Source organism: Lithobates pipiens, unplaced genomic scaffold (assembly GCF_037356315.1).
Source record: "Lithobates pipiens isolate NorthernLeopardFrog02 unplaced genomic scaffold, aLitPip1_a1.2 Scaffold_28, whole genome shotgun sequence".
Taxonomy (NCBI): Eukaryota; Metazoa; Chordata; class Amphibia; order Anura; family Ranidae; genus Lithobates; species Lithobates pipiens.
In genome coordinates, this window is record NW_027507789.1 from 180,420,091 (window position 1) to 180,439,172 (window position 19,082).

The 19,082-nt window shown below is 47.7% G+C and overlaps 1 pseudogene; it reads right to left on the minus strand.

Moving 5' to 3' along the window:
* Positions 1-7,135: 7,135 nt before the first annotated feature.
* Positions 7,136-8,354, minus strand: LOC143934927 (microfibril-associated glycoprotein 4 pseudogene; annotated as a pseudogene).
* Between the last annotated feature and the right edge of the window lie 10,728 nt (positions 8,355-19,082).

Below are 19,082 nucleotides of genomic sequence, written 5' to 3' on the forward strand. Positions count from 1 at the left end.
AGTTCTTTAGTTGGCTGTTGGGCTGCCAATCAGGTCTGAGCAAGCATGCAATATTTATTTTGCATATAGATGATCAATAGGAATTTGAAAGTTTGAGCAAAAGCAAATATCTGGACCTTGTACCTGAAAGGGTTGGAAAAAAGTTTTGTTGGTAGAAAAAAAGGCCCAACCCCATGACGTTTTCACATAGACACACAAAGCTTTGGAAAATCATCTAGGGCCAATGCACAGAAGCCCTAGATGCCTTGATAAAGTATGGCTGTCTCCATAGGAAAAATACAATGGTGCAAACTTTCCATAGCTGCTTAATATATGCATGCGCCACAAAATAGTGAAATAGATTGCGGGTTCTTCAAGTAATTTGTTTAATCAATGAATGGATTTAGTGTTTGCTTTCTGATAACAGGCAGTTGGATTGTGCAAACAAATGGTGGCTTAGGTCATGTTATCAGCTTACCTTTAACGCCAGATCAAAAATGAAAAAAAAAAAAAGCTATTCGAACTTCATTGAAGTTCATACAGTTGACAGAGTAATGGAGATATAAGGAGCAGAAAACAAGAATAATGCCCACAAAAATAAATATGGTTAAAGATCACCAGAATTTAAAAAGTAAGGACTTGCTACTATGCTGTATAGCAATGGTCTCCAAACTGTGGCTTGGGAGCCGGATGCAGCCTTTTGCTTGATTTTATCTGACCATTGGAGCTTTTTTCCCCTCCACTGTCAGCAACAGTGGGCCATAGTTCTTGCCAATGACACCAACAATGGGGCACTATTCCCCCAATTTACACCAATGATGGGGTGCTATTTCTTCCACTCACACCAGTAGTGGCACACTGTTCCTCCAATTGATACCAAAGAAGGGGAACTATTACTCCCTCTAATACCAATCATGGGGCATTGTTTACTCCCTCTGACACCAGGACATTTTCTACTCCCACTGGCCAGTGCGACCCTTGCTAAAGCTTGAAAGACAGAAAACTGGACCTTTGTTTAGAAAGTTTGGAGACCCCTACTATATAGGGAACATGTAGAAAATGTGCCCAAGAAGTATCCTGAAAAGTTGTTGTCTTTTCTCTTGAATTCCCCTTGAAAAATATCCATTCCCCTCCTGTATCTTAAAACTCATAGCTTCATATCAGCAGTATGAGATTGTCTAAGGCAGCAGTCTCCAAACTTCCACCCCGGGGGGGGGCAGGATGTGGCTCTTTGTTATCTGGCCCTTGGGGCACTATCCACTGCCACCAACAATGGGGGCACTATTTCATCCACTGACACCAACAGTGGGGTACAATTCCATCCACTGACATCAACGGGGTACAATTCCATCCACTGACATCAACAATGGGGCACTATTCATCCCACTGACACCAATGAAAGGGTACTATTCCTTCCACTGACACCAACAATGGGGCAGAATTCCTTCCATTGACACCAACGATAGGGGCAGAATTCCTTCCATTGTCAACAACAATGGGGCAAAATTGCTTCCATTGACCTCAACGATGGGATACTATTCCTCCCTCTGACACCAACAATAGGGCACTATGCCTCCCACTGACACCAAATATAGGAAATTGTTCATTCCCACTGGAAGCCATGACATTTTCTACTCCGGCTAGCACTAGTCCCCCTAAAGTCTGAAGGACAGTAAACTAAACTAAAACCCCTTTGGAGACCCCTGGTCTAAGGCACTATAGTCTCTGACTATTAGTCCCAAAAAATGTGGCGTGAGATTTGGTGATGCCATTACTGTGTTCCCCACTGTTCTTCTGGAGAAGAAGCTGTTCCTGAGGACCTGACCTCATTCTGCTTCATTTATTCCATGGATGTGTGGTTTCTAAATCTATCCTCCTGCTGTTTTATTATAGCAGCAGCAGTTATCAGACCACCAGAAAAAAGGTGGCTCTGACATGAGGAAGGAAAGCCCTGCTCTCTACCAAGATGGCTGCCTCCACACAGAGACACAGTGGGGAACAAGGCTTTGGGACACTTTTTTCTCCACTGACACCAACAATGGGCCAATATTCCTGCTACTGACTCCAATGATGGGGGGCACTATTTCTCCCATTGATGCCAACGATGGGGCAATATTTCTCCTATTGACATCATTGATGGAGCACTATTCTTCAAACTGACACCAGCGATACGGCACTATGCCTCCCCCTAATACCAAAGATGTATTGTTTAATTCCACTGATGCCAGCATAATTTCTACTCCCACTGGCCACAGTCCGGCCCACATATAGTCTGGAGGACAGTAAACTGGCCCTTTGTTTAGAAAGTTTGGAGACCCCTGCTGTATATGGTCAACTTTATGTATACAGGGATGGAGTTTTAATGTTCACATGCCCTAGGCACCCTACTGCCACTCTATAAGTAAACATTTATCTTGGCCAAGGTATTAAAATTAAGCTAATCTTACCTTTCTTTCAACAGTCCTCGTTCCTTATCGGCACCAGCATCTTCTGTTGGGTGATGGTTTTTGGCAGTCATCATTGGCTGGCTCAGGATGGTGTCACTCCTGTGCCTGCACAGGAGTCAGTCATTCTGGCACACCAGGACCGTGCCAGTAATGTAAGCTGAGCTGAACATGCACAGCTTAGTTTACGTGCCGCAGATGACAGTGAGCAGACATGTAGGGGTATTTCATTGCATTATATACCTCCTCTGCAACAAAGACCCTGCCTGCTCACAGTTTTTGACTTCAGGACTTTACTTCTGCTTTATCAACCAGGGAGGACCTACCATTTTGAAAACATGTGACTGCACAAGGATCCTCTGGGACCCTTGGTGGAGCTTTTATAAGGTATGGGTTGGCCTATTGCTGAGCCCATCTTGCTGCACACTGCTTAGACTTTCCTAATCCTGGCCAAACATTTTTCCTAGTTTGTAATTTCCAAGTGGCCTGACCAGCCCTGTGTCCATGCAGAATCTTTCTCTCATTTCTTCTTGACCCTATGTACCAGGGAGGAAGAGATCAGGAGTTAATCAAAGGTTAATAAATATGAAAATTATCTATCTATCTATCTATCTATCTATCTATCTATCTATCTATCTATCTATCTATCTATCTATCTATCTATCTATCTATCTATCCTAAAAAAGTCATTTAAAAGTTTAAAAAATTTTAAAAGTACTTAATCAATAGTTGAATGAAGGGAAGGAATTATTCTTGCACAGGGGCACTTTGGTGACTACTAGTGGTGCCAATGTAAAGCAGTGATGTAAATATTAAAATCACACACCAAAACATTTGTGGCCATGCATTACTCTATATATGTAGAATGTGTATATTATGTTTACACCCTTTGGTGTTAGTTCTTTTAGGATTGGTGACCCCAGAGTTAAAGCGGAGTTATGCCAAAAAAAAAATTCAGCAGCTACAAAAAGTGTAGCTGCTGACTTTTAATAATCAGACACTAACTCACATGTTCCACGATCCAGCGACTCTCCCGCTCCTCTCCACGGCACTGGCATTCTTACTATGGGCACCCAGTTGTGGCTCCACAGCTGGGCACGCATTGCACATGAGCGAGCAGGGAATGGCCGGGCAATCTTCTGGGACCTGTGACATGTCCCAAAAGATTACAGGGAGGGAGAGGGGAACTTTCTTCTGGCGCCGCGGAAGGGGGAGCTGGATGCCTCTAAAAAGAGGGTATCTGCCCCCCCCCCCCCCCCACAAAAAAAATGACATGCAAAATGTGGCATGTCAGGCGGTCACGGTCACTTAAAGTGGAAGTTCCATTTTTGGGTGGAACTCCACATTAAGGGCAGATTATACATGACTCAACAGTCTTTCACCACTTCAATAACATTCTATAGTCTAAAGACGGCTACAGCGTGTTCGTCTAGTTCAGGGAGGGCATCCATGGACATCGTCCCAGAACCCCGCCTTCTTGAGATACGCATCGGGTGTGCTCTGTGATGGCTGTGTCCTTCAGACACAGCTAATCACAGATCGAGGTAAAGGGCAAATCACAGCAGCCGTTTACCATGTGCTTAGCTGTGTCTAATCATAGCTAATCACATGTAAATAGACTTGCCTGTTATTGGCAGCATGCTGTGTCTGTGTGAGGAAAGTCAGCACATTGTTTACACTGTTAATTAGGACACTGGTCATCAGTACCCTGATTATCAGTGCAGTCCCATCAGTGCAACTTATCAGTGCCCATTAGTGCCGCCTATGGGTGTCACCTATCAGTGCCCATCAGCCCCGCCTATCTGTGCCCATCAGTGCCTCCTCATCAGTGCCTATTAGTGAAGCTTATTGATGCCCATCAGTGGCACCCCATCTGTGTTGCTTCATCAGTGCCCATTAGTGCAGCCTCATCAGTGCCCATCAGTACCCATAAGTGCATCCTCATCAGTGCCCATAAGTGCAGCCCCATCAGTGGCGCCTATTAATGTTGCCTATCAGTTTCCATCAATGCCGCCTATCTGTGTCCATCAGTGCCACCTCATCAGTGCCTATCAGTGCAGCTTATTGGTGCCTATCAGTGCCACCCCATCAGTGCTGCATCATTAGTGCCCATTAGTGCAGTCTCATCAGTGCCCATCAGTACCCATAAGTGCATCCTCATAAGTGCCTATAAGTGCAGCCTCATCAGTGCCCATAAGTGCAGCCTCATTAGCGCACATCAGTAAAGAAGAAAATTTACTTACTGTAATTTCAATTGTCATTCAGAGTGCGACAGCACTGAAAGTGGAAAATTGGCCTGGGCATGAAGGGGGTGAAAGTGCCTGGTATGGAAGTGGTTAAAGGGTGGTGGATTTGTTACTGAAGTTAGTTATTTCACACCAACTACTCACAAAAGGGAGAAAACACATCCAATCTAAAATTTATTTCGGATCTAGTATCCTAGTGATTACAGGACAACAATCCATAGTTGCCTTTGCATCCACCACAAATAACAAACCCTCACTAATGGGATTCATTCTTTGTTCTTGAGACTGGGAGGTCTATTGTCCATAGGTATGATGTCCCAATTTCTTGGAACAGAGAAAGTTTTCCTACATACAGAACATTTTCTTAGTAGATTTCCTCGGTACCCTCAGCTACCTTCACAGGAATAAAGGGCTGCAATCATGTAATTCTCTCTTTTGTTCGCAATGCTCTTTTACGCATCTAGATGGGATGCCAAAGATATGCCCTAGACAACTTGAAGGGCTTTGTGATACATAGTGCTTTATGGAATGCCATTCAGTTAAGGTTTACATCTACTTTAAAGTGGTTGCAAACCCTGTACTACCACTTTTACCTACAGGTATAAAAAGGCTTATCTGTAGGTACCGTAAATATCTCCTAAACTTGCACTGTTTAGGAGATATTCACTGTATCCGCATGTGCCGACATCATCGGCATCATCGACATCATCATCATTTCTTCAGTAGCTGTGCCGTGACCGGTGGCTCCCATGCGCATGCGTCATTGCGGCTCCGGCCAATCACAGCGCCAGAGCCCACGCACCCAGAAATAACTCCAGGAGACATGTCGCCGGTCACAGCGTTGTACAGGGACAGCTGCAACAGCTTTGATCTAAGGGTAAGTATTTCATAATGAGCTAGTATACATACTAGCTCATTATGCCTTTGTCTTGCAGGTTGTTTACAACCACTTTAAATGTTAGTTTATTTATTGATAGCAACTGGTAGACTTAATCAACCCTTGGGTTTCTTATACCTCCCAGGATTTCTAGTAGAGATACCTTACCTGTAGAGACTCTAGGACAGCTAACCCTCTACCATGGCATCTCACTTTTTCTTCAAGGACAACGATCACTTGGTGGGTAAAGCCAAGAATGGAGCTGGTGAAATCCCTGGATTTGTCAATTAATATAAAAGCAGTGACTGTATTCACTCAGATATAACTTAGACCATTGGCCCCATTCATACCTGAGTGTTTGTAGCTTCCACCTCCAAAATGCTCAACATAATCTCATGGTTTTCAATTGTGCCTGTTCACACCTAAACATAGTGACGCTTGGGGCTTGTAGCTCAGAAAATACATGTACTTCTTTTGAACTACAAACTTCATGCTTTAAGTGTTTTTTGGCTCAATAAGAATGCTTGAAAAGCGTGCAAATGTGCAAAAATGCTCTTATGAGACATTTTTATTGCCTAGTAGCTAGAGTTCTTTTGGCCAAAAACAATTTAAAAAAACACCAAAGCCTTAGACGACTGTAAAAATGCTAACAAAAATGCCTGTAAAATGACCAAAGATTCTCAGCTCAAATGTGAATGCAGCCTTAAGACCCTTATCATATGGCTGTCCAATCAGGTCTGCCTATCAGCTTTTTTAGGAGGATCTGATCAGACCCTCTGGTTTCTTCTATGGAGCGGCAGATGTAAGATGCTGCCAACCGATCCAATCCTGTCTGCCAAAAACAGAAAGGTGGTGGCCCTTTTCCCCTTCTGTCCGGTGGATCGGATGCCATCGGATGGTCCATTTCCAACCGATTGCCCCATAGAAAAGAGTGGGACTGTGTCCGTGTTCACTCTGCATAGCAGAGGTTGGCCCTTAGTGGGGATCACTGGAGAGATCCCCCCGCGGAGCAAGTGGATTCCACATAGCGGGGGAGCCCCTGTGAAATGGCCTTAAGGTTTGGCAAAGCTTTCTTAAACACACACCATTCATTCATAGACGCATACATGCATGGATTATACCCACACCAATTAAAACCCAACTCCAACCAAATTGTTTTAATTTATTTTGGATAACTTAGGGTAAGTTTGTATGATCATCGGATTCCTTATTAGGAAGACTTCCTGTAGGGACAGGAAGTGATGGAAAATTTCTCCAGAGCAACAAACAAAACAAAACACATTGTGAAAGAGTTAGTACTTTCTACAATGTTTTACTGCTGTCTGTGCCTTTTTGCTCTGGTGACAATAATACGTCCCAGCAGGTGTAAAAGAAATAAATATCTCCCCAGTGGGGTCATAGATAGAAACAAATACCAGGCGGAAATGTTTACTCATCCACACTCTATCCGATACTGAAATCTAGTTTTGCTTTGACTTTAACCCAATGCATTTGCCACTTTCAGAACAATAACTGATTCAATTTCTTTCTGCAATAAAACATTTAATTTTATTTTTCATACATTGAGTACAAAGTAATATTTAGATCTAAGCAACTAGTAATACAACAAGTAATTTCATTCCATTAATTTTTAAAAGAGTATGGTTAATTACCACTTATCATCATTATAAAAGAAAACATACTTGTAGAATCTAATAATCTTCTAATAGGAATCCCATATCAGACATCTAGACTGCCACTTAAGTAAGATCCTGCCGGAGCTATCTTCATCTCGCTCCCCTTTAGGGAATAATAGTATCCTTTCCAAAAAGACCATACTATTCCAGCCGCATACTCCTTAGTGGGGCCATGCAGGTATTTCCCATTAAGATTGGCATTGTGACACTGGGTGTACCAGAAAGCTCCTTGGTAGGCCTTAGCACAGTTACCAACGTATGCATCTCTGTCATAATCATACGCAGAGAATGGTACCCCGGAGAAACCCGAAAAACAGTCTCCTGCAGGTTTATCAGGATCCCCCTCTTCAAATCCATCAACATAGAGTCTGTAGCCATCCTCTTCGGGAGATATTGCAAATGGTGAGAGGGAAAAGTTACTGTACATCACAAATCGATGGTCTCGTTCAAAATCTTCCAAGTCAATCCTTAGACGTTGCGGCTTATTTCGGGTGAGTTGATGAATGTTCTTCAAGCCCAACCAGTGTTCTCCGTTGGCTTGCCCAAAACCAGCCTTATAGTCTGCCCAACCTCTGAAAAAATTTACGCTTCCATCAAACCTCTTCTGAATCACCGTCCAAGGACCCCCTTCACTGGTCATATCACAAAACACTGGCATTGGACTAAACAAGGGGCCAGCGGGATATATCAGATAGATGCCATTTTCCTTATAACCCTGAGCATGTACCTCGGCACAGTCATGAGGGTGGCATGTGTCTGTACAGGTGCCAGCATTTTCCTGGTTCAAGGGGGCAATCCTGAAAGTCTGATGACCCCTCTCCAGAAGAAGAAACAAGCTAAGGACAGAGAAATAATGCCACATCTTCAGCCTGTGATCAGTTCTAGCCTCTGTGTGTCCAAATGTGTTGTGTTTCCAAGAACTTTATATAATTAACAAACATCTCCTCTGGTTATTTATATTCCCTCAGCGTTTCCATAAATCTCAGCGTGCCGATTACCCAATCACAGTCCACAACGGGCGTTTCCCTGCATGTCCCAGGTATCTGTTCAATTTCTGTCATATCTCCAAGTATCTGTGTATTGTTTGCTGATAGTTACGATGAAGACCACTGGTTTTATTTATTTATTTAATTTTTTTTGCTTTATTAAAATTAAAAAAAGAACTATGGTCATAAAAGGCACACGGTAGAATATACTACTAAGTACTGCACCCAGTCAGCTTTCGAAAACCACTGTAAACAAAGCTGTAGTCTTGCGGGTCTGCCAGCTGACGTAATACAAGCTTCTAATCTACAGCCTGCATTTCTAAATAAGTGTTGGGGAAGGCAAGAGGAGCTGTTGCGCTATTTAGCTAACGTTAAAGAGGAACTCCCTCCACCCTATTTTCCTCCTTTTGCCTCTATAGGGAGAGTTCTGAACAAAAAACATAGTCAAATGTCCAGGGTTCGGGTCTTATAAGGAACCACCACCTCTAAAGATCCAGTCCCACGCTGCCATCTTCTTCTAAAATCATGAGGGAGCCATCTGTCTCTTGTGCAGAGGCGGCTCTAGACTTTGTGAGGCCTTAGGCAAAACTTAGGCATGAGGCCCCATTCACTCTACAGTTTGTAGAGGCCAATCTGCTGACAGCCTTAAAGTGGAATTAAACTCTCCTATCCTTTACAGCCAAGGAAGATGCTTCTGTTTGATCTACAAATACCATGGTGCTGTTCCAACAAATACCTGTCAATTCTGAACAGGTGTCTATTTAGCGTGCCTACAGGAAAACAGCCTGGTGTAAGGGTGTCCTATTAGCAAAGACTTATGCCAGGGTCCTTTCTCAGGCACTTACTGAAAGCCAACCAAAACAAAAAAAAAAACACTTTTTGTTTCAAAATACAACAATATTAATACAATACCACAATATATGTGCTAACTATAGTTGAGGCTCATACACAAACCTCCTGGGAGGTTTTAACAGTAGTGTACTTTTTTAAGGTCAGAGACTTTGAAGACAATGATACAGGAGATGGTCAGAGACTGTGCGGACAATGATACAGGAGATGGTTTTATTATGGTAATGACAAGCAAACTCTTACCTGGCTAACACGGTAACAAATGTTGGAGCCACAGACAGGATGCTGACAGACAATCACACCACAAAGATGCAGGTGATGGTCAGAGACTGTGCAGACAATGATACAGGAGACGGTCAGACACTGTGCAGACAATGATACAGGAGACGGTCAGACACTGTGCAGACAATGATACAGGAGACGGTCAGACACTGTGCAGACAATGATACAGGACTGTGTGAGTAAGGTGCTCAAAATTTTTGAAAAAAAACACAAATTTCAGCCTCACGGTGCCCCAGCAAATGCAGCCGCCACTGTGCCCCATCAAATGCAGCCGCCACTGTGCGGGGAGGCTATTTTGGTGCCCCTGCAAAGTGCTGCCCTAGGCCTGGGCCTTGTCGGCCTAGGCCAAGACACAGCACTGAGACAAGGTACAGACCATGTGACCGTGAGACACAGACAGGGTACTGGGGGCAGACCGTGAGACACAGACAGGGTACTGGGGGCAGACCGTGAGACACAGACAGGGTACTGGGGGCAGACCGTGAGACACAGACAGGGTACTGGGGGCAGACCGTGAGACACAGACAGGGTACTGGGGGCAGACCGTTAGACACAGACAGGGTACTGGGGGCAGACCGTTAGACACAGACAGGGTACTGGGGGCAGACCGTGAGAGACAGACAGGGTACTGGGGGCAGACCGTGAGAGACAGACAGGGTACTGGGGACAGACCGTGAGAGACAGACAGGGTACTGGGGATAGACCGTGAGAGACAGACAGGGTACTGGGGACAGACCGTGAGAGACAGACAGGGTACTGGGGACAGACCTTGGGAGACAGACAGGGTACTGGGGACAGACCGTGAGAGACAGACAGGGTACTAGGGACAGACCGTGAGAGACAGACAGGGTACTGGGGGCAGACCGTGAGAGACAGACAGGGTACTGGGGACAGACCATGAGAGACAGACAGGGTACTGGGGACAGACCGTGAGACAGACAGGGTACTGGGGGCAGACCGTGAGACAGACAGGGTACTGGGGGTAGACCGTGAGACAGACAGGGTACTGGGGGTAGACCGTGAGACAGACAGGGTACTGGGGGTAGACCGTGAGACAGACAGGGTACTGGGGGTAGACTGTGAGACAGACAGGGTACTAGGGGTAGACTGTGAGACAGACAGGGTACTGGGGGTAGACTGTGAGGCAGACAGGGTACTGGGGGTAGACAGTGAGGCAGACAGGGTACTGGGGGTAGACAGTGAGACAGACAGGGTACTGGGGGTAGACTGTGAGACAGACAGGGTACTGGGGGCAGACTGTGAGGCAGACAGGGTACTGGGGGTAGACAGTGAGACAGACAGGGTACTGGGGGTAGACAGTGAGACAGACAGGGTACTGGGGGCAGACTGTGAGACAGACAGGGTACTGGGGGCAGACTGTGAGACAGACAGGGTACTGGGGGCAGACTGTGAGACAGACAGGGTACTGGGGGCAGACTGTGAGACAGACAGGGTACTGGGGGCAGACTGTGAGACAGACAGGGTACTGGGGGTAGACTGTGAGACAGACAGGGTACTGGGGGTAGACTGTGAGACAGACAGGGTACTGGGGGTAGACAGTGAGACAGACAGGGTACTGGGGTTAGACAGTGAGACAGACAGGGTACTGGGGGTAGACTGTGAGACAGACAGGGTACTGGGGGTAGACTGTGTGACAGACAGGGTACTGGGGGTAGACAGTGAGACAGACAGGGTACTGGGGGTAGACAGTGAGACAGACAGGGTACTGGGGGCAGACTGTGAGACAGACAGGGTACTGGGGGCAGACTGTGAGGCAGACAGGGTACTGGGGGTAGACTGTGAGGCAGACAGGGTACTGGGGGTAGACAGTGAGGCAGACAGGGTACTGGGGGTAGACAGTGAGGCAGACAGGGTACTGGGGGTAGACAGTGAGGCAGACAGGGTACTGGAGGTAGACAGTGAGACAGACAGGGTACTGGGGGTAGACTATGAGACAGACAGGGTACTGGGGGCAGACTGTGAGGCAGACAGGGTACTGGGGGTAGACAGTGAGACAGACAGGGTACTGGGGGCAGACTGTGAGACAGGCAGGGTACTGGGGGTAGACTGTGAGGCAGACAGGGTATTGGGGGTAGACAGTGAGACAGACAGGGTACTGGGGGTAGACAGTGAGACAGACAGGGTACTGGGGGCAGACTGTGAGACAGACAGGGTACTGGGGGCAGACTGTGAGACAGACAGGGTCCTGGGGGCAGACTGTGAGACAGACAGGGTACTGGGGGCAGACTGTGAGACAGACAGGGTACTGGGGGCAGACTGTGAGACAGACAGGGTACTGGGGGCAGACTGTGAGACAGACAGGGTACTGGGGGCAGACTGTGAGACAGACAGGGTACTGGGGGCAGACTGTGAGTCAGACAGGGTACTGGGGGCAGACTGTGAGACAGACAGGGTACTGGGGGTAGACTGTGAGACAGACAGGGTACTGGGGGTAGACAGTGAGACAGACAGGGTACTGGGGGTAGACAGTGAGACAGACAGGGTACTGGGGGCAGACTGTGAGACAGACAGGGTACTGGGGGCAGACTGTGAGACAGACAGGGTACTGGGGGTAGACAGTGAGACAGACAGGGTACTGGGGGTAGACAGTGAGACAGACAGGGTACTGGGGGTAGACCGTGAGAGACAGACAGGGTACTGGGGGTAGACCGTGAGAGACAGACAGGGTACTGGGGGTAGACTGTGAGACAGACAGGGTACTGGGGTTAGACAGTGAGACAGACAGGGTACTGGGGGTAGACTGTGAGACAGACAGGGTACTGGGGGTAGACTGTGAGACAGACAGGGTACTGGGGGCAGACTGTGAGGCAGACAGGGTACTGGGGGTAGACAGTGAGACAGACAGGGTACTGGGGGTAGACTGTGAGACAGACAGGGTACTGGGGGCAGACTGTGAGACAGACAGGGTACTGGGGGTAGACTGTGAGACAGACAGGGTACTGGGGGTAGACAGTGAGACAGACAGGGTACTGGGGGCAGACTGTGAGACAGACAGGGTACTGGGGGCAGACTGTGAGACAGACAGGGTACTGGGGGTAGACAGTGAGACAGACAGGGTACTGGGGGTAGACTGTGAAACAGAGACAGACCATGAGACTGTGACAGTCAGGGTACTGGCCATGAGACCATAGCAAGACCGGGTAATGTATTATGTACAGACAGCATGATGATGTATGTACTGTACCTGCTCCTCAGTCTTCTACACTACTAAAGGCAGCATGAGAACGAAGCAGGCGACAGGTGATGTTGTCTTTGCGCTCCCTGGCCTCATGCAGTGCAATCTGGGAGTTGTAGTCTCTGCACAGCAGAGGCACCAGAGGCCCAAGTCTGTTGTCTGTGCTGTGAAGAACTACAACTCTCGCCATGCACTGGGGCTGCCGACTGGGGAAAGGCTAGGAGGACAGCGCCGCAACGGTGGAGCCTGTTATTGGATGCAGCCTGACTGAGCCCAGATGATTGATGTCATCTAACTCGTCCGCGGCGGCGGAGGCTCATCAGCTCAGACAGGCGGCGCGGCGTCTATGTGCAGCACCCGCCCGCTCGCTCACCCCGCAACACACACTGACCGTTCCACTCCTGAGTCCGCACCATGTTTCCTGTCAGGCAAATTAGGTGGCCGCGGCCCGCGAGGCCCTTCTGAGGGCGAGGCCTAAGGCAATCGCCTAATTTGCCTAATTAAAGAGCCGCCTCTGCTCTTGTGGGTTATTGCAACTGGCATTGTGTCATCAGTTGGTCGGCTGCAAAAACTAGAAAGAGGCAGCTTGCCTCCATGATGACACGCAGCAGTGCTTGCTCAGCAGAAGGCCCTGCAGCCACCTTGGATGCGTGATATTGGTTTCTTCAGGAGGCAACAAATAAAGTGGGTGGGGAGAGCAAAAGGTCGCTTTAAGTATTGGAATTGGATTGAAATGGGTCTTTATTTTCTTTTCTAATTTAAAAATTAAAGTTCAAAAAGCTTACATGCTGTAGTTGCTGCCAGGATGTTGGCAGCTCATGGAGACATCTCCATGCCCTCAGCAGGAGAGGTCTGCATGCTGGTAGACATGGTGCCGACTGAAGACTTTGTGGGCAAGATGGCCGCCGAGGATGAGGGGCGGGAATAGGGTTGCCACCTTTTCTTCAAGCCAAACAGGAACATTTTAGTGTTGTACGGCAATTTTTTTTGTAGTATACACTATAAGATTGTAAAAGACCTGGGGCACTGTTGGGTGTTCCAATGAGAGTAGTAATGCGGCTTGCTATGTGCGCCATGGCATGTCCAAATTTTATTAACAGTGTGAGGGGCTTATAGTGGCATGGTTAAATAAAACAAAAGCATTTTTGTATCCATAAAATATTCTTAGATTAAAAAAAAAAAACAATGTCACTGTAAATATATGAGCTTAACCCACCTTAAAAGTGGACAGTGTCAGTCAGCAAAACAGTGGACAGTATCAGTAGGGCATTGGATCATAGAAATAGAGTTGTGGGTGGCACCAGTATGAGAGTGGACAGGATTCCAAACTTGCACTGTCCGGGTGAATCTCAGCCAGGTGGCAACCCTAACTACTGCTCGCTTAACCCAGTCCATGAAATCCAGTGATTCTCAATCAGGGCTCCATGGAACCCTAGAGTTCCTCCAGAGGTTGCTAGGGGTTCCTTCAGCATTGGGCCATTTCTGCCTCTTGGATAAGGTCCCACCGACACCATTGATCTTTTTAGATATCTGTAAGGAGGTAATTCTTCCCAATGACCACAAGTATAAGGACCATTCCTCTCACTGACCATCACACTAATGTATCAATGAGTAGATTCCTAATTTTTAGCAGGGGTTCCTCGAGACCGGAGAACTATTTCAAGGGTTCCTCTGTATTGAAAAGGTTGAGAAAGGCTGATGTAATCAAATGTAATGAGGACGTGATATAACACCTCCTCCCTGCCTGTTAAATGCCTTCTGAAGAGCAATTCAAATGTGGATTGCTCTTCTGAGGGCACCACATGTGTAAATGAGCGCTAAGTCTGTTCAGCCATTCCAGTATTTTCTGTCAATTCAGTAGATAACTGGGCACAGGAACAGGACTATTAATGTTTACTATTGGCCTCATGGTCTGCAGCAATTACAAAAAAAAGCTTCCCTAGGCCCCATCAGCTTAGCTGGGGGAAGGAACAGGACTATTTAGGGCCCTTTCACACTACTCTGCAGCAAAATCTGCAAGCAGCAAGAATTTTCTGTGTTTTCACATGTGTTTCCTGTGTGTTTCTGGTGCGTTTTTGGGTTACCTGCACCTGTGAAAAATGGATACGTGACTCAAAAACCCACCAGAAACTTGAATGGAAAGCTGCGTTTTTGGTGTGGTTTTAATGCATAGGATGCATTAAGATATAAAAACATGAACCTTTACAACCCCTTTATGAAAATTAGGGCAGAGAGGAAAAGAAGCTGGAGTTGGGCCGGTTCGCACTGGACCCGGCTGCGGATCGCACAGGAACGATGTGCTCCCTGTTCTCCGTTTCAGGGACGAATCAGGGCTGAATCTTTGCCTGAATTTGGCCCTGAAACGGAGCCAAACATGCACAGTAATTCTGTGCAGCGCCCTCCGCAGCCGCTCCGGAGATATGTGAACTGGCCGCATTCTCCTGCTATGCCAATTGAATGCAAGGAAACCCTCATGCAAATCACACAGGTGTGAACCCAGCCTAAAGTGAACCATATATTCCCTAAAACTTTCTATGGTAACAAAAGATGCCCTAGTTAATCAGGCACTTTAGCAGGACTAGTTAAAGCTTATAAGGGAGCAGCAGAGTAATCCTTAATGCAGTGGTTCCGACAAATAAATCAGAGTCCTGACAATCCACCGGGGCATCTAAAAAAAGCAGAAGGCAGAGGTAAGATGTATGGCAGAGGTAAGTAATGTATAATGCAGAGGCAGGGCTGGTGCAAGAATTTTTGACACCCTAGGCGAAACATAATTTTTCCGCCCCCATTGGCTCCACCCCTTTGCCCTGCCCATGTGACAGGAGGCGGCGCTATACAGGAAGCATTGGCTTTGCTTCCTCTAGAGTTGGCTTTAGTGCAGCGTTGCACCTCTAATTACACTACCGCTCAGACGGTGCAGCTGTCTGAGACTGAGTTAGTTACATGCTACAGCCTGCAGAGCATGCAGAGGGAAACCAACGGCTGGGCACCCCTAGGTAGCAGTTCGCCCTAGACAGCTGCTTAGTTTGCCTAGTGGTAGCACTGGCCCTGTGCAGAGGGTAACCATCAATGGCTCACACACAGTCACAGGCAGCCCCTGTGCACATCAGTCTTGTCCATCCTGCCCCCTTGCCCCAGATTCACATCCTTACAGATGCACACAGGCAGCCCTTGAGTTTAGTTTTTTGTCCATCATGCACCTCCTCCTCTTCATCATCATCTTACCAGCAGAGACAAGCAAGGCAACGACTCCTCATTAACTCATTAGCTATGTTCCTTCCCCTGATCTCCAGCTAACCACAGTCCGATCTGAAAAAATCATGTGTCCGGGTTACTGAGACTAAAAAATGGACATATGGTTCAAAATTAGGGATGCACCGAAATTTCGGCCGCCGAAACATATCGGCCGAAAATGGCCCTTTCGGCAATTTGCCGAAAGGAAAAAACGGCCGATAATTGAGCCGAAAATGGGGCGTGGCCTGGGCGGGGCATAGCTCCGCCCCGCCCCTGGTGCTGCCCATCACGGGAGGTGTATAGCGCAGGAATGCCGCCTCCGCCGTCTGGATCAATAGAGCGCCGGGAACATCACAGCTTTAATTTTAATACCTGTGTGTTCCCCCGTCGCGCGCCGTCGCATACAGTCCCCCCCCTCGTTCGGGGAACTGTGATAGACAGATCCCCCGTCCTGATTGGACGGGGGATCTGTCTATCACAGTTCCCCGGACAAGGGGGAGGGGCTATATGCGACGGCGCGCAACGGGGGAACACACAGCTATTGAAATTAAAGCTGTGATGTTCCCGGCGCTTTATTGATCCAGACGGCGGAGGCGGCTCTCCTCTCTCTCTGCATCACTGACTACACAGGGGACACAAGCACTGGCTGCACGAGGGGGACACAAGCACTGGCTGCACGAGGGGGACACAAGCACTGGCTGCACGAGGGGGACACAAGCACTGGCTGCACGAGGGGGACACAAGCACTGGCTGCACGAGGGGGACACAAGCACTGGCTGCACGAGGGGGACACAAACACTTATCTCTTTTTATCATGTCGCCAGTCTCTGGCCACCTCCTGAACCATGTCGCCAGTCTCTGGCCACCTCCTGAACCATGTCACCAGTCTCTGGCCACCTCCTGAACCATGTCGCCAGTCTCTGGCCACCTCCTGAACCATGTCGCCAGTCTCTGGCCACCTCCTGAACCATGTCGCCAGTCTCTGGCCACCTCCTGAACCATGTCGCCAGTCTCTGGCCACCTCCTGAACCATGTCGCCAGTCTCTGGCCACCTCCTGAACCATGTCGCCAGTCTCTGGCCACCTCCTGAACCATGTCGCCAGTCTCTGGCCACCTCCTGAACCATGTCGCCAGTCTCTGGCCACCTCCTGAACCATGTCGCCAGTCTCTGGCCACCTCCTGAACCATGTCGCCAGTCTCTGGCCACCTCCTGAACCATGTCGCCAGTCTCTGGCCACCTCCTGAACCATGTCGCCAGTCTCTGGCCACCTCCTGTACCATGTCGCCAGTCTCTGGCCACCTCCTGTACCATGTCGCCAGTCTCTGGCCACCTCCTGTACCATGTCGCCAGTCTCTGGCCACCTCCTGTACCATGTCCCCAGTCTCTGACCACCTCCTGTATAAAAATATTTTTTAAAAACAGTCATTTTCGGTATCGGTGCTGTTTCGGTATCGGTTTCGGTTTTCGGCCTAGTGTATTTTTCATTTTCGGTATCGGTTTCGGCACCAAAAAACCCATTCGGTGCATCCCTATTCAAAATGATTCAAAGCCCGTACTGTCAGGTGAATCCCAGACAGGTGGCAACCCTAGTTCCAGGGAGACTAAAAACCGGACACATGGTCCAAAATGATTCAAAACTCGTACTGTCCGGGTGTATCCCGGACAGGTGGTAACCCTAGGCGGGAAGTAAAGGTCTGGGAGCGAGTGGAGTGATGCTTTCCTGAAGCCATGCGATTTACCTGAATTAAGTGCCCACTTGCCGAAGGAGAAGGCGGGAGCATCCCGAGCATGGAGGACCACCAGAGAGAATGGAATGAGCAGAAAGAGGATAGCGAGGAGGGGCTCCTGCGGCACATGTCTGAGTAGATTCACATCCCTGGTCATGCCCCCCAAATTTCAAAATTAATTCAAAACTGAAATACATAATCGGGAGTGGTTTACCTGCCAGAGCATTTATATTTCTGTCCAGCCAGTCCTGAGATATACACAGCCTGACCAGAGAGTAGAGCGAGCTTGGTGACCTGACTTTTCTCTACTGTTGTTAGCAGTATAGTTAGGTCACTTCCCTGCCTCCAGCTTGTGATTGAACAGTCAATGAGCTATACGAGGTCTATATTCTCAACTCACAGCACTTTCCTTCTGTCAGCTTGTTTCTTATCCACTTGTTTCCATGAAGCACAGTTGAACTTTAAGCATTTTTTTAAAAAAGTGATGTTTTGCTGAGATATTAATTTAGATATTAATTTAAGGCATTTGGTCATGTGGTCAGACCATCGGTTGACCTCCAGTCCTACAGCAGATAACCCATTCAAGTTTGCTTGATAGCCACCCCATCCATTTCTGACACTTATCTTCCATGTGCTACCCTGAAAACTCATTTAACTGCTGGAGCCCCATGGGGTCCCTTGTACTTCCAGGTTTAGGAAACATGTGACTGCAGTGTTGAGTGCGAATGGTGGCAAGGGGTTCACTTTAGCGGTCCTTTTCATTAAAATTTTATTTCAAAATGTACTGCCATACATGCTGTTAACAAGCAGGTTCTGTATCTATAAGTAATCTATCTTAAATTCCATCATTTAGTAGACACAGTTCTTATACTAGTGATGCTCTTGTGCCATCACTTGATAACATAGTGAATAATATTAAAATAAAGATGGAGTTTCACTGCTGTAGCCTTTTCATGACCATGGCTTTTTTCAGGGGGAACATAGGAAAACGCAGTTCTGGCACCTCCAGCACTGAATGTATGCTGGAGGTTCTATTGATGCTGGCTACCAGGGAATAAATTATTGCTGGGGGGGGGGGCTATTTTTGGGGGGAAGGGGGTCTATTGTTGCTGGTGGAAGATCTTTTTTCCATTGGGGGTGAGTGTTATGTTGCTGGGGGGGGAGGGGTCAATTGTTGCTGGGAGGGATATATTGTTGAGGGAGGGTCTACTGTTGCTGGATGCTGGAGGGTCTATTGATGCTGGTTGTTGGAGGTCTAATGTGTATCTATTGTTTCTGGGTGGGGGGGGGGGGAGGGGGTCCATTGTAGCTATGTATAGGGAATCTATTTTACTGTCTTTCCTGTTGTCATTAACAAATTCCATACAAATTACTTAGCACCACAAAATTATACCTGGTTCTGTGTTCTCTAAAAGGGGCAGTACTGGGAGGTGGGGTGGGGGTGGAACCAAGGAACGGTACTTGGAGGTGAGTATGGGGTAGAGACAAGGGGTGACTTGGAAGGGGGTAGTTCCTGCACCTATTTTCTGAGAAAAAAAGCCCTGGTCATGAGTATATTTGCCATAAAGAGAGCAAAAGTAAAGAA